A 15,418-nucleotide genomic window follows, 5' to 3' on the forward strand; every position below is an offset into this window, starting at 1 on the left:
TTCTGATGGCAGCAATGACTTGTACCCCACCAGTGAGGTAAAGCTGGGTCGGGCAACATCAGCCTCTGCCACCATGTCCATGGCATCATAAAACCACTTTACAACATATAATTTATAGGGGCCTTCCCCACTATAGGTTTCACTGTTCTGCACCTACTCCAGGTGCTTAAGACTTTGTTTTGAGGAAAGAAGGGTCCTTCTTTCCAAACACAGCAAGTGGCATACACCTCAAGAGCATTCATAGCACTTGGGGTGGACAAGCAAGACCTCTATCACAGGGAGCAGGCTTGTCCCCCATCCTTCCTCTTTGACCCCACTCCAGACTCTTATTGGGAAGGGGATGCTTCTGCCTCCTTCTGCTGAAGCTGCTGAGATGGGTCTCTAATGGACCATATGTTCACTGAGCTGCTGGAAGAGACCTGTGACCCAGACCTTGCTCCATAAATTAATCCCTGACTTTCCTCCACCCTAACAAACTAAATGAGGCATAGCAAAGGTGAGGGAATGTCTCTTTGCCCTGAGGCCAGGCAGTACAGCGAAGCTCTCAGTCCCAGAACAGGGTGGCCATGTCCACACCACTCACTGGGTTCTTGCCATGCCCTCTGCCATGCCTGGGGATTGTTCAGGTTGATGCTTTTTGGCACAGACCAAAGCTATGCCAGTAGGCATGCTGACAGTTCAGTGCTGCCCTTGCGCCCTGGTAGCCCACTGCTACAGGCACGACCTGACCCTCCTCCTTTCAGGGTCAGGCTAAAGGATTATGTTTTCTCTTCCTCTCACTGGTGCAATTAGTGTTTAAGTGGCAAGTAAAGCTGGAAAGTTTCTTCTATAACACGCCACCCCAGGGTTGCGGCCTGAGAGCATTGCTGGGAGATGGGGGCTCAAAAAACTTCAAAGAAAGGCATAAAAACATGGTACCAGGCACACTGCCACAGAGCCCTAAGCCCAGAATCAATGAAGGAAGACCAGTCCTCCATGGGTCTGTTTTGTGCTGTCCTGACTTAATAAAATCTTCCTACCAGACTGAACCTTTGAAGCAGGATTGATGGAGAAAACCTAAAGTATGGATCATGACAAGTTCAGTGCCTAATAGCATCCCCTGGCATCCCACTGTTTACTGTACTGGTGCAGAGGACTCTTAGGTGCTTGGGAATGTAAATATCACCAACTTGAGCATCTCCAAACATTATCTACCTCCTGGGTTATACAGCAACCTGGCTGGGACTCTGATGAGGTAGGTTAAGGAACATCTAACATCTAACATCACCATTAGACCCAGAAGATCTACCCAAATACATATGTCACTCTTGCTTTTAATGTTTCTCTGCCTCATTTTCCTGCTTACAGAAGCAGATTTACATTTTCCCCTACATCCAGCCAGGTGCCTCCTTCTTCAAGGTGCTGCAAGGGAGGGACTTTTGCCACCCTGCTCAGCTGGGACAGTTTCTGCATCCTAATACTGGGGGATAGCCAAAGAAACTCTGAGGGGACAGATTGTGGCAGAGGGACATTGCACCAGGAAAATTGGGATGTACCGTGCAGAAACACCTTTGCACTGAAAATACTCCCAGAGATCACTCACATGCTGTTTCTTGTTTAAAAAAGTAAAAACATCCATTTTGTTGAAATTTCACTTCACCCCAAGTTGACAATTTGTCCACCTTATGACTGCCACCCTCACTCAGACCAGAGCATTGCAATGTAGCAGGCACACGACCATGGAAAGGAAAATCTCTGGTTATCCCAAATGTCCAGGCTTCCTGCATGCAGGTGAGCAGGGAGAAGCTGATCCCTTCACACCTCCCTCGTGTGTGCCTCCAAGGGTCCCATTCACTGATTTACCACAACAATACGTCCCATGACAGCCGCTGTTCATTCACCAACTGTTAAACCTCTAACATCTCACCGAAGCCTGTGCTCTCCAAGAGCAATTCACCTTTTTGTGGGATCGTCTTCTGTTTCTTGTTCATAATATATTCAAGTTTGGACTAGGGTGCACTAAAAATGGCTGTCCTCTCGTCATTGTGATTTACCATTCTGCCGTAAATCTAAGGGATGCCTGCCCCATTCATCAGCTGTGCTTCTATATTTGTTTCTCAGTGACTTATAAAAATGTGGGATGGTGTCGGACCTTGTTTTGATCTGCGTGAATCTTCCATAAACATCCCTCCTTTTGACAGCAATTCTCCTCTGCAGAGCACTTTGTGAGATCTTCCTGTACTGAATCCATTAAAAACAGATTTCACTGACTTTGTAGTGTTACACAGCGCTTTACAGAAGTCCAAGGACAATGTACTTACTCAAAAAGCAATGTTCATTTTTGGCATTGACTGCCTGCTGACAAACCTTACAACATTGTTGTCTGCTTGGTATGATTTACCTCCACGGTGTCTTGTAGGAGGAGATAATCCCACCCATATCAAGCCTTCCATTAGGTGTGATAAAGCTGAACAAGTGCTCCTGCATCAACCCTGATAGCCAGGCCTTGATGGTCCACCCTGTGTGCCTAATCAAAGTTTGGAATTAGAGATTGTCCCAGCTGGCACCAGCTGATCACTGAAGTGCCTCACAAGATCATCCCAAATTCATTTGCTGTGCCCTGGCTCCATGTTTTACATAATGTTCAGTCTAAAGACCTGTTGTTGTTGGTTTTGCATTTTTTTAACCTGAAAGTATTGAACAGGTTTGAATGGTTGCCCAGCATGTATATTGCTTTCCCCCCCAAAGGTAGCTTCTTTGAAGAGGGCAGATATCCATGATCTGTGCTCAACTACGCACCATTAGGCCATGGTGGTGTTGGGACAAAAGATATCATCAAGGTCTATTTTTGCATAGTGCCTAAAAAAGTCCAGGCTAACAAGGAAGTTGCCTCTTTGTTGATAAAAACGGTCATTACTAATTTTTTTCTGTTCTACCCATGAGAGCAGAATACCAGGCAAACAAAGCTTGTGTTCTACCCTGAAAGCCAGAACTTATATTTAGGTATTGGAACAGGTTTCCCAGGGAGGTGGTGGAGTCACTGTCCCTGGGGCGTGTTCAAGGAAAGGTTGGACGTGGTGCTTGGGGACATGGTTTATTGGGTGACATTGGTGGTAGGGGGATGGTTGGACCAGATGATCTTGGAGGGCTTTTCCAACTTTAGTGGTTGTAGGATTCCATGATTCTACAATACTGACTTTGAGTGCAAGTGAAATATTTAATGTGAAAGCTATAATAATTTATATCCTTTTCAGCAATGTTAACTTCCAGCCTTGAGAAGTCATAAGATTAGTGCCCAGAATTATCACCTTAAATAAAGAGAGTTTTAGTTTGAATAGCAAACACATTTTTGTTCACCTCTCACCTTTTGAGCTGCCACAGTACAGATGCTCTGCAACTCCAGGAGATAAAAACTTGCATGAAAGATGAAAGTTGGTATTTTCAGGCAAGAGGATACTGACAGGTCTCAGGATTATCTTTAAAATACTGAGATTTGCGATAAAATCATGAACTATATTGACCTCACATTTCTGCCTGGGCAGGACAGTGTGTATATTTTATATCCTAAGGTACAACAGTAAAATATTTCAAAAAGAAAATAAATGTAATGTATTCATAATTGCTAATGTGATTGAGAATGTACATTTAAGAAATGTAATGGCATAAACCTGAAGAAATCTAATTCTGAAAGGAAGCTGTCTAAATTTAGAGTGATGTAGTACTAATTAATCCATTTAGCATTCCATGCTGGTTTCAGCTCTAGGAATGACTAAACAGAGGACTGCCCCTAGCTTAGGAGAGGCAAGGAAAATGAAAGAGGTTGTGGGTTTTGGGTTTGCCTTTTTTTTTTTTTTTGTCTTTCAAGTCAAAACAGACCATCTCAGTGACATGGGTATTTTTTCCAGGTCAAATTGCACTAGCTGGGTCAGTTGGAAATGCTTTCTAGCAAAGTCAGGGTTCAACTTTTTGGTTTTCGTGCAAGTAAAAGCTGTGCCTACTACTTCAGTGAGGGTATTATTATTTGCATCAAAGCAGCAAGACATGGCCCTGAAATATCCAGTAGTATACATATATATACATAAATATATATACCCAACAAATACTGGTGTGTGAATATATATATATATATAGATATATGTACGTATGTATGTATGTGTGTATAATCCAAGGACTAACCAAAGCGTGCTGGAGCCAAGCTAAGCCATGTAATTCCCTCAACACAAAGAACTTGGGATGAGGATTTCCTGTTACCTGCTTGTAACCTCCTTGCAGTCCGTATGTGGCATACAGGAAAATGTCACATGAAGGCTTCAAGGTTTAGATTAGATTTTTCTCTCCAAAGATGGGGCCGCTGCTCTACTCTCCAGGTCCAGAAAGAGGTTGGCTGAGTTTGGGCTTCCCAAAGGGGAGGGGTGGTAAATTCATGTGAAGGTGGCATGGGGAGGCTGGGATTTGGACAAAGTCCATGCTGTCCTCTTCTAAAAAAGGCCAAGGATTAGATATTTTAGAGGTTCTGTTCTCATCCCTCATTCTCATGAAAGACATACGTACTAAGCAAGAAGGGAAAAGTGACCTGAACCTTAGGACAGAAAGACAGAACCAAAATCCATGAAAAATCCTGTCTTTGAACCATGACGGCTTCCATATAAGCCATGAAGCAGGGAGGTTCTTGTTGAAAATCCATGGACACCAAAAAATTCTTCACAGCTGAATGGTGCCAAGTACCAGCATTTTTACTTTCTGGAGGGTTGTGGAAAATTCAGCCTCCTGTTTAACTATTTTTGTTCTTATTACTCATTTTTAACCTGTTTCCTTTCCCCTTCTCCCTATAAGAAGCCTTGCAATTGTCCTCAAAACCTACCTAAAGTCTGAACCAACAAGTTAATGCAATGTGGGGATCTCATGCAGCTCTCCTTGCACACAAATACAGCTTCATTCTCTGTGAAGGGTGCAGTGAAAAGTAATATTTGGCAAGTAGCATTGCCACTTTTGGTTGGCTTTTGTAACATATAACCTCTAGGACCAGACATAAAAGACACTACAGACTTTATTATTATTATTATTATTATTATCATTGCTGTGATGAAGGAAGAAATTAAAGTGTAGGATTAAAGACTGATGGGTCTTCTGAGTGCCTTGGTACAGAGAGCAGGGGCTGAGGAGAATATAAAGACAAAAAGACTGTCACCTGAAATGAAAGCATTAGGAGTCAAAGGACAGTACACTGAGATACTGGGGACAAGGACATTTTTCTTCCCATGTTGGCCAGACAAGTAGCACTGTGGGGCCTTGGTCTAGGCACACAGAAGGTGGTGAATGGCAATCCGGCTACTCTGAGCTGTATCTGCAGCTGTAGGGGAGATGTTGCAACATGAAATGTACTTGGGTCTGGGCAAGTATTTCCCATGCAAATACCTACTGGGGTATCCCGGGAGTGGGACCACATTGGGTAGTGTGACAGGGAGGTCTGCTGGGGGGCTGTAATAATGGGTTGCTCTCCCAAGCAAAGCCTTGCCAGGACATAAAAAGGAAAAGGTATCTAAAACCAAGATGTAATGCATAGAGATACACACACACATCCATATCACTCTGTCCATGTATATAAATAAGATTTCTGTTCAGGTTAAACCATTACATGACACCCAACTTGGCCTTCAGGTGGTATATATAAAGTGTCAGGCTGAGGCTGGCCGAGCCCTGCTGCTTTGCAGAGGAATTCACCATCGCATCTGTGTGAGCGGCCATGGCCATGAAGTCACAGGGGAAAGGGAGCAGCACCCAATGCAGCTTCGTCTGCATGGATCCGCTGGAATTACGCAATTACTTTCTTCAAGCTAAAAGTATTTCGAGTGTTTAATTGCCAGTGCTACATAACAATCTGGAGTAATTATATAATTAGCAAGAAATTGCAGCTCCCATTAGGTACTTAGAACAAGTCAAATTTAGGTTTGATTTTTTAAAAAGGTGGGAAGTTGTGCACATGTGTTTTTTTGCATAACGATTTGACCTCAAAGGAGTGAGAGTCGATTTTTTCCTTTCCATAAATGAATGTTTCAGTATTCATTTAGAAAACTGTTGAAGTAAGACTTGGTTGAGGAAATTGAGAAATCTGTTTAAACTGTTGTTTAAAAAGTTCATTGGCATTAATTGTTTCCTTGCCAGAAAGCTTGCCAGAAGAGGTAATGCTGGATTTTGATACCATTTTGAATGGAAATAGAATTGGACCAGCCCCAGGGACCAAGCTTTGCTGGGAAGGAGATGGGAGAAGAAACCAGATCTAACACCCAGGTTGGTGTTTTAGCCAGCGGGTCGTAATTCTTCCCTGCTAATGGGAGTTGCCCTCTGACACAACAGTGTTATCTGGTACTTTATAACCAGGACTGGAAAAAAGGGCTATCACGTCCATGCCATATTGCTGATCCTGTTGTTCAAGTGATCAACATTGCATTCATTAAAGCCATTGGAGCCATGCCATATATACCAGCCAAATTTCCTCCTTGAACGAGCCCCTGACTCTCCAAACAGCAAACAATTTTATCAAAGAGACGATGCCAGCCGTCCGTACATGCAGGCAGGGAAAAAAAATGCCTGTGCATTTTCCACCCAGATGTGTAAAATGAAGATCCTGCCTAACTAACCTCTTTTAAAGTCTTGAGCAGGGCCCAGGAGATATAATTGATTTGGATTTTTTCAAAGCCGTTGCCAATTTCATCAGAAAGATGTCTTGTGCAGCTAAAACCCATCGGGAGCCAGCATGAAATAATGGAATGGTTAAGTAACTTATTACAGGCAGCAAGAAGAATTGGTAGCAGAAACTGCAGGCATGTCATTCTGGTGCCAGCTTGGAGAAATCAGTTATAGAATTGATTTCATTTGATGGTGATGCAAAAACAAAGGTGCCAGACAAAGGAGACAGGGCAAATGCAATATTCCTGTGGCAATACTGAGCCTCTGAATGGGGAGAGAGCAGTAAAACAATGGGAGAGGGAGGGGGAAGAGGCTCAAAGAGCTGCATAAGAGACTGAAAATCATATTGCAAACTTTGGAAGCTTCATTGTCACGTGGGGAAATAATTTAATAGTCCGACAGACAGATAGCTGTGTCTCAGCAAAACGCAGGTCTGAGAAAACCTCATTGATTTCCACGGGAGCTCCTCTGCAGAGGCAGCAGCAGTTGGGGGCAGATCCTGCACTGGGGCTCCTTCTGCTGCAAAAAGCAGCATCCCGTGCTGCTTTATTATCAGCAGCCACACGAGGAATTCGATGGCGGAGATGGCAAAGTGGGGAATGGGGTTCGGAGATAACTGGTGTCATGCCGTGGCAGGTGTAAATCCCTACGGTGGGGTCTGGCTGCTTACACCGCGAGGATCCAGCCCTTTGTTCCCCGCAGACTCCAGGATTAGTGGCAATGAAAAGAATAAAGAACAGACCTCATGAAGCTGCGATTCACCCGAACATTAATGTATGCGCATAAAAGGAGCGGCCACCCGGGCCAGGCTGCGGAGAGAAAGGATGCTAAGGTCATTCAGGAGCAGATGTCACCTTAGCGGAAAACAAAGCAGTAAAATGAACAAGCCTCAATGGACCAAATGCCTTTTCAGGCAGGCTCCAGAATTCATGTTCCAGTAACAGAAATAAATGTACAGGGAAAATGTGTGTTTGTTTCTTTCTTTCGCCGCAATATAATCACGTACCCACGTCTGTGCAGGAGCTACTTGAAATAAAGCTAGAACAACGCTTATCTCTTATCAGCACTCGGGATTTGCAATAATGAAAAGATTTGCATAACAAATGCTTCTTCTCCTTGTTCTGTTTGGGATAGAAGTATTAATTTCCCCTACCTTTCTACTGCATTTTTTTTAAATATATCCACCTTAGAGTCAAAAATACAATCCCTCTTCTTTTTAACAACTGCCTAAGCCCTGCTGTATGCTGCCTTTTGCCTGCTGCACTTCAGGGATTTAAATATATATATTTTGCCCTCATTTATATCTACACAGGCTCTTTTATACTTTCAGAGCAAATAAAGAACAAAGGCCTTGTGTGGCTCGGTTTTATTCCCGGGTCCGTCTGTGGGCTTCTGCAGCCTCGCTTAGAGCAAAGGAGGAGAGAGCAGGATCTACCCCCATGTAGCCAATTAATTATGAAGTCAATCAGGAGGTAAATATATGCATTAGCATCGGCAAGGGCTAGAGGGGATCTCTTCAGCTGTAGCAGGGCCTCTTTACGCACATCAGCTTGCTCTGCCCTTTGATCATTTATGCTCGCAGCCGTGCCCCCTTCTGTGCGCTGGTGTTAGATCTCCCCGGCTTTGTGCCTTGGCTGGGCAGCCAGGGAAAGCTCTCGGTGCTGCTCTGAGGGCTGGGAGCCTGAGGGATGTTCCTCCAGAGGCTCTCCTGGCCGGTGTTCGGCCTCCCCGTGCACCAAAGCTAGCTCAACCCATGCCTAATGTGTGTCTGGTTCGGGCCTTCAGCCCACATGGGGCTCTTGAGGCCTTCTTCAGGCCACACACCAGAGCTGAAGCACGGTCCCCGGTGATCACATGTGGCCAGGGCCTGTTGGAAACGTGACACGAGCCCTGTTAGGCTTGTGAAGTTCCCCCTTCAAGCTGTAAAGGCTCTCGTTGAAAAGGAGGTCGTACTAACGCATTTCTTTTCAAGACCTTCTTGGAAAAGGTCTCCCTCTACCCTTACAGTGGAAAAGCTTTGCTATCTCTAATATAAATCTTCCTTCCCCCAAATAAAGCCTCTTTCTTTCAGTCCTCTTCCTGGAGAAATACCTACATTTGCTCCAGAACAGTTTTTCACCAAATGCATGCTCTTTTAATGTCCCACCATCATATTTTCGCTTCCATGGAAAAACAATCCTCAGCCCAAGCTCCTGCCCTGGGTCACGTCTGCAATTTTCCTGCCATTTGGGGTACCCTCATTTGAGGGTTTGGGTTTCACCCCACACACTGCTGTTCTTGCCACAGCCATGCCTTTGCAAAGAGGCTTCGCAGGAGCTGAGCTCAGTGCTGAGCTCAGGCATGGGGCTGGACAAATCTTCCTTGGGGACCCTGCCACAAATCTCCCATCTTGGCTTACATGGAAGCAGTGCTCTTGTTCTTCCATTTTCTTCTCTTCCACCAAAGCCTTGCAGGGCAGCAAAAGGCTTTTTTCAGCCCAAATAATTTCTTGTATAAATCTTCCTTTTTTTTTTTTTTTTTTTTTTTTTTTAAATATAACAAAGAAAGATCAAACATAATGTGTCCACTGGGGCCTTGAAGATTGCACTGAGTTACTTACACCATGTCTTTCTGCATATAAACTAAACTCCAGGCACAACTGTTTTTCTCCTCTGTTTTGAAAAGACGAAGTGATGAGATAACAGACCAGCTCCTTTTAATCCTATAACTAAAAGGGAAGAGGATTATTGATTTTGTTGTTATTCTTGTGTTTCTTCAGTAAGATTATTAGCAAAATAATTTTAAGGAGGAAAATGAAAGGCTGAGAGCTGCACTAAGAGAACAGTTAAACTCCTTTGCAAACTCCTGAACCCACTTTGATTCACACCTTTCTCTGTGCCCCGTTGCAGTGTTTCTAGTCAATGAAAGGCAGTTGAATTGCTGATTTCTAGCTCATTGGCATCACTTGCAGTTCTCTCTAAGCTATTATTGGGGAAAAAACAGCTGCACTGGGGAAGGTTGAGTTTGTGGTCCAGCTCATGGGTGCTGAACTACACCTATAGCTTGCTGTAAAATCATATTCTTGCTACCAAATTGAGATAACTGTGGACTTCTCAGTCCTGAAATACCTGGCCACCTTCTACAAAGAGGGTGGCCAAGCTGCCTGTAGGAATTTTGAGCTGTTTTTCACTCCGGGTCGCTTGAGAAGAGCCTCTGTGAGTTGTTGTCCCTGGAAGCCCCATCAGTATTTGCAGCATGAAAATTGTTTCCCAAAGTAATCAGACTCTATTCTGACTTACCCACAAAATCCAAGATAAAGTGCCGTTTCACATCAGCCAGAAGTCAGCGTATTACCCACGCGGACATTAATATGTTAAAGCAACAATTTCTGCCAAAGAGAGGAAATTAAAAATATTACCATTCTTTCCAGTTCATTGTGCTGGAACAGTCTGCATTAATGATATCCATAGGTAAAAAAGCAAGAGGGGGATGCTTCCTCATTCATGGACATTATGTAGAAAATTTAACGAGCCCTTTATTTATTTATTTTTCTTTATTTAGGACATTCACGCATGCCATCTCTTATTTCAGGGCACTGTGCTTTTTAATTAGGACATAGGCTTTGGAATAAGCACATTTAAGAAGAATTGCTAAAGAAATAAAACCTTAGGACATTAACCTAAAATGACAAGGAATTAAAAATGCATGATTTTCCTGGTTTTACCCCCCAGGAAACATTTTGAGACTGTTGGGTCATCAACAACACTTTTTAACTTAAAATACAAGAAACTTTATTCTTTTCCTATTTAGGCAGGAGACGGAGATGAATCATTGCAACTTAATAAAAAATTCCCAGGTCTCAAAATTCCAGTTATGTAAATTATAGTTTAGCTCTGTATCCAGCCACCATTGTGCCATGACTGACTTCCATATTCCTAATGACTGGGGAAAAAAGTTAGATATTCCACTGGCCACTTGATCATACAAGAAACGATGCCCATCTTCCTCAATTTCTGCTCTTGACAATAAAGTGTCAAACAAAAAAGCAGGAATAAAAAAGGTAAGAATTAAGAGTTAACACTGTAGGATTCGGCTTTTGCTTCGCACTCACTGGGGAGGAACTAAAATGACAGGTGAACAGATCTGGTTTTCCTGCCAAGGAATAGGTGACACATATCCATAGCAAAGCTATGGATAGTCTAAGGATCTTCTTGTGAAGGCCTTCAGAGTACCTGCCCCTCTGGCTTGAGCAGGTAGCAAGTACACATCTCTTTCGGGGCATGAATAAAAAATAGGTGTAGATTGGGTGCCTTTATTAGCTAGATTCAATCTTTTAACTCATCCACAGGGATCCATATTTTGTTAACTCATCCACACGGATCCATATTTTGTTACCAAGACTAGAACTCACTGGTTCCAGCAGAAAAAGCAGAAGCCTTTCTCCAGTGAGTTTGGTCCCACTCCCAGGTTCTAGTTGTGGGACTGACTGGGTTGATGCACAGCAGAAGGAGGCAGGAAGGCTTCTGGATGAGCACAAAAGGTACAAACAGTGAGTTGCAGTTATGCAGTCTCTGTCTTCGGACATTTTCAAGACCCAACCAGATCAAGCCCTGGGCAACCCCGTCTGAACCACCAGGTCTGAACCTCCAAGCAGGAGGTTGGACCAGAGACCTCCTGAGGCCCCTTCCAGCCAAACTACTCCTATGGTCCAGCAAGAGAACACCATCTTGTCGTTAATTTTCCTTTTCTGGATTTGAATCCCTCACACTGAGAACTGTTCTCATCTTTAAACAAAGATCTCTGTTGACTTTGATGACCTTGGACATCCCCATTTCATGCCCTACTTCAGCAGGCTTTCCTACCCCGCTCTGTCTGCAGGATGGAGGCATTGCTCTGTCTGCAAAAGGTGGCTGCAAGATTAAATTCATTTGAGATCACAAGGTCCTAAATTCAGTGGTAATAAGGGCTGCAAGACAGACTAAATACAGGGTGGGAAAAATCTGACAAGATTTTGATATCTGGTCTAGTTGCCTGGATACTCTCTCCTGGCACAGAAAACACATGCTCTAGTGCCACCATCACATGATGTGAGCTCAGAAGTTGATTCACTTCAAGTCAGGATGAATAAACAGAAAATAAAATGTCTTCCACGATCATTTCAGGGCCAGAACATTAGCAGTTATAAATTGCTAGAGACCTTTATCTTTCACACCTTAGAGTACCTTGGCGGAGATAGAGGAACAAAAATGTTATTTCGCTACAAACCTTAGGTTTGGAGCAGCCTATGGTTGTGCTGTGTCAGGAGCATGATTTTGGAAACTGGAGTGTGATAGACAGTCAAGATCAGCAGCCTACTTCCATATGGTCAAATTAATTTCACTGGCATCACCAGCAACTACGCGGAGAGGAAGATGATGTGCCTCCCACCTTCCTTGTGGAGGAGAAGCACTCCTGCCAAGCAGCTTTCACAGGGCAAGTACTGTGTCCCCCATAAATCAGATGAGGCCCCTAAATCTTCCCATTGCTTCTCCAAAATCACTGTACAGGGCAATCCCCTGTAAACCTTGTAAGAGCCCGGTGACTCTCCTCTTCCTGGGCCACAGTAATGTGGAACAAGAAAAAGAATGAGAAATAATCTCCCTCTGCTGGGGAAGGAGACAACATCTAACTGTGGTTCTCAAAAAGCTTAAGAAGCTGTCAAAACATACAGAGTGGAAGTCCAGAGAATGCATAAAGGGCTTTTTAAGGACATTGTTGTATTACATCTGCAAGAAAAATAAATGTAGGTCAAATTTTGATTTTTTTGATGAGGCCCTCTCATGGCATCAAGTAGGACAATATGTGTTCTGGAGGACCACCATTGTGGAGGCTCACTGTTGGCTGTAAGTCACTGCATGACTGCTTCATCCAAGGGGAGACGTCAGCATGCCACATCCCATGATGCTGTTGGGTTTGGATGGATCTCCAACCTGGACTCATTTAACATTAAATTAACAGTTTTATCTGCCTTGCCAAGAATGGGTCATCAGCATAGTACTTTTCCTCTGGCAGTCTGCTGCCGTGGGCACCTATCTGTGAAGACTTCTTCACCAGCTCTTTCCTCATATTTTGTTCCATTGTGATTTTTTTCTGTGAAAATTTTGATTCCTACCAACTTGACTCTGAATTTGAAGCTGTGGCATGGGGGTTTAAAGCTCTGGATACACCGTCTGTGGAAATGTCCTAAGCCAATCCCTCTCTCTTTTGCTGGCTGTACAAAAGAGGTCAAAAATAGGAATTTCTAACATAATTAGTTTATTAATTACAAGGTCCCTTCAGAAAACTTGGTGGAGATGGCAACATTGCGTATGGCTTGGACCAAAGTCTAAGTTTCCGTGAAGATACATCAATTACTCTCAGCCCAGCTACTGGTAGGCATGAGTTCCCATAAATACAACACTGCAGGAAAGATTTAAAACCTCCAGAGACCGTTCAGTTTAATAAGCTTTAAGGGCTGTACCTAAAGTGCTGGTTGCCAATCTGCAGGCACAGCAGCCAGCATTAGATGCTAACATGCTTGTGCTTGACTGCTCAGCATTACAATTGCAAATGGCCTGTTCTAGTGTTTCACAACATTAGCCTAGCAACAAATGAGTAAGAAAAAACATTTACTCTGTAGCACATTTGAAAAGGCATTCCCCATGCATTTAACAAAGTGCCCAGTGCAGAACCTGCGTGTAGGAGCTACACGGTGCGTGGGATCTCCTCTGAAGCTGTGGGGGATCGTCAGCCAAAATGTGGTAGAGGTTGGGGTCAAGGCTCCAACTTGGTCCCTGGAGCCTTCTCTTTAGTGGGAAACTTGTCTTTTGTGGATGGGCAGAAGGATAAGGGGATGGATGGATGGATGGATGGATGGATGGATGGATGGATGGAAGGAAGGAAGGAAGGAAGGAAGGAAGGAAGGAAGGAAGGAAGGAAGGAAGGAAGGAAGGAAGGAAGGAAAAGTCACATCAAAACCCCTGTTTTCATCCTCTGAAGTTCAGCTCTCATTTACACTGATCTTCCTTAGCATGAGTTAAATCTTGTTTCTTGAAACATGACTTTTTAAACTGTGCTACCACTTAGCTGCTGGACTCAGAATCTCTCAACATGCCATCATAAAGCAAAAGGCAACCCTTCTTCCAGTAAGTTTGCTATCTAAATCGGGAAGAGATACTCATCTTCAAGAGTCCGGGTTACCACTCACAGAGACAGCTATTCATTTTCAGGAGGATTGCGTGATAATAAATTGTTAGGGGCCCAAATCAGACCTGGCTCTTGGTCATGCTGGACAATGAACTGATGTTATTAAAAGGACAATTGTCATAATTTTGCTTTCCAGATGAAAGCATAGCACAGAAAGAGCAAACAAACAATGGGAGAAAGTGGAGAGCAACTGGGGGAAGGTAGCAGCAGGACAAATATATTCTAGCACCACTAGCACTAGTTACAGCCCCCACCTAAGTAATCATCCAGCTGTAAGATAAGCTCTGATCAAGTGGTTTGCAAAAAACTTTACTGACAGCCAAGGAATTTCATCTTCACCTGCTGATTGACTCCTTGCACCTTTTATCTGAAATATTTAGCAGGCAGCATTTTGCTGGGGTCAGCTTCAATCAGATAAGATAACTCAGATATTCCTAAATTAAAATCCAAAATAAAGTAGAATATTTCTTCTTGACCTCCACCCGGCAGATAAAATGAGGACAATGAAATTAATGAAATTCACTCCTGCTCTCAAAACACTTATCTCCCCAAAGCTCTGTGCAGGTGATGGGGGAGACAGCCAGTCTAACAGGGATAATAAACCAGCCCAGCTTCTGTGGGAGGAAAGCAAAGGCTTTTCTCTGTGCCAGACCTTGCAAGAGAGCAAAGAGAAGCCTGGAAATGTAAGGACCGGGAGGCACAGGCAGCGTGATGTGTCCTCGTCCACTGCTGAGGTCTTCTGGAGAAGACCACAGCCACTTCTCCACCAGTTCCAAGCACATCACCATGGCCCTCTGCGGTGTTTGTGGCTGAGCAGGACACTGGTCTTGTTGTGCCATTCCCAGTGGCTTACTGGGAGCTGTGGGACTGCGCTGTCCTGCCTGGCATAAGCAGCAAGCTGGTAGCATGGTGTTCGCAGGGCAGAGAGACTGATGACACAAAGCAGATGCATCTTTGCAACAGACCTGTTTGTTAATGAAGACTAAACCCATATTCTTTTTCCCCATAGCAATGGGATATATAAATGAAATCTTCATGAAAGGCTTGTTTTGGTCTCTGTGGGAAGAAGGCAAACTCTTCACAGTGGTTTCAACGGGAACTGTTTCAAGCTACGATGAAGAAAGGACTCTCCCCATTTTCAGTTGTTAGCTAATCCTTATTATTTATTTTCACCCACATAGTCATTACCAAGGCTGCTCCATCAATATCAAAGATGTTTTCCTGTTTAAGCAGCCTTTTGGGCCAGAGTGTACTGCCTAAATTTGTTAGCTTCTGAGAGTGCCCATGGAGATGCTGGCCAGAACCACATCCCTGCAGGACAACTGGCCTCCTGAGAAGGAAGAGAGAGTTCAGACATTTCACTGGGCTGTGCTGGGTGGACAAACCTCCTTTTGTGATCTGCAGCCTCTGGCTGACACCATATTTTGAGCAGTCCTGGGAAGGTCTGTGCTGCTGATGGCAGCATCATCTAGAGCCGATACCAAGCTTGGCTTCTCCCTTGTGGTGCCAGCACACATGTTCTGATTAACAGATTTAACTCCAGTGCTCT

Source organism: Aythya fuligula, chromosome 3, assembly GCF_009819795.1.
Source record: "Aythya fuligula isolate bAytFul2 chromosome 3, bAytFul2.pri, whole genome shotgun sequence".
Lineage (NCBI taxonomy): Eukaryota > Metazoa > Chordata > Aves > Anseriformes > Anatidae > Aythya > Aythya fuligula.